At 31.9% G+C, this 1505-nt stretch overlaps 1 non-coding gene across 1 annotated transcript; it reads right to left on the reverse strand.

Moving 5' to 3' along the window:
• Nucleotides 1-1047: 1047 nt before the first annotated feature.
• On the reverse strand, nt 1048-1181 carry LOC132211595 (small nucleolar RNA SNORA66). The gene has a single exon (XR_009447503.1). It is a non-coding gene; the product is annotated as a small nucleolar RNA SNORA66 (small nucleolar RNA).
• Nucleotides 1182-1505: the final 324 nt, after the last annotated feature.

Genomic DNA, 1505 nt, shown 5'->3' on the forward strand with positions numbered 1-1505 from the left:
GACACCTCTAATTGGCTTTCACATACCAAATTCAAGCTAACGCAAGTTATTTCCTGGTGCCACTTTCTGCAATCCAAGAGCTCCTTTTTACAGTGTCATCATCTCTATCAGATCATTTATAGTTTTTGGCTTAATGATTTAAATATTTTCACGGTTAGTGCTGTTTTTGAATTTTTATAAAATGAATGGACTATAGAAAAATAAGTGAGTTCACTAGTCTTAAAAGTAATAATTCTCATTAAATGACTACAATGAAATAAAGTGGAAAAAGTTAGTTTTTTTTTTAAGTGAAACTTTGACCATCAATTGCATTTAATTTGACTTCAGCCAGTCAACTTATTAATTTTGAGTAAATTAATAAGATGAAGTACAGGCACAAAATATTAGAGATATATAATCAAAAATTGTGTCTTAAGAAGGAGGTAGAGTTAATGGATTTTTATTTTGAGGTAATTTTATATTTACATGCAGTTGCAAGAAGTAGTACAAAGAAATCCAGTGCATTTTTTTTTACCAAGTTTCCCATAATAATAACATTTTGCTCTTTTCTACAAAATTTAACCAGTAAATGGACAGTGGTACAATCCACTGGCATTATTCAAATGTCACTAGTCCTCATAGTTAATGGATTTTATAATCCTTTTTAAAAAACTATCTAAAAATGAACTATTGCAAATGTAACATAAGCTATGGAAAGTTTTGATGTTTTCCTTTATCTCTTCAAATGCAGTTTTGAAAGAGTATGAAATGACTTGATCTTGAATTTTTTCTAACATCCTTCCAACTGAACACTTTGCCATTTCAGAATTTATTTTGTAAATTACACCTATGCATTTCTGTATTGGAAATAAGAATAGTCAGCAAGATTAATGTTACTTAAAGGTGTTGCCTTCAAGAAAGTAATTTATTAATAAGTTATGGGGATAGGATAAACTTAGAGTAGCATATCATTTGTTTAATTATTTAACATACTTAATGTATAGTTTATCCATTCTTTGTGATAACTTTGTGTATCTGTTTATATTTGTAAAACGTGATTTTTTGTTTCATTGTACTAGGATGGAATGGGACACCTCAGTAGCTGCTGAAGCTAATACGTTTCTATCACCACAGTTACTTTAGCAAACCTGGTTCCCCTGACACCTGCAACATAATGCAGAGTTAGTCATCAGTGTGTGCTAGAAAACATTATTTACTTTGGTACAAGCCATATGTAAATGGATATAAAATAAACTACAAAACACCAGATTGAAATAGTGTGGGGAGCCTTGGCCAGTATGACCTCGGTTGGTTGAACATTGTGCACCAAAATGTCGCTAGTTCAATTCCAGTCAGAGCATAGTTGAAGTGTGTATGGGAGGCAACTGATTATAAATGTTTCTCTCTCCCTAACCCTCTTCCTTCCTTCCTTTCTCTCTAAAATGAATTAAAAATAAAAATAGTGTGGGGAGATATTTGGCAGTCTGAAATAGTAAGTAACATACGATGAGGGGGGTGGAGGAGTA

Source organism: Myotis daubentonii, chromosome 10 (genome assembly GCF_963259705.1).
Source record: "Myotis daubentonii chromosome 10, mMyoDau2.1, whole genome shotgun sequence".
Taxonomy (NCBI): Eukaryota; Metazoa; Chordata; class Mammalia; order Chiroptera; family Vespertilionidae; genus Myotis; species Myotis daubentonii.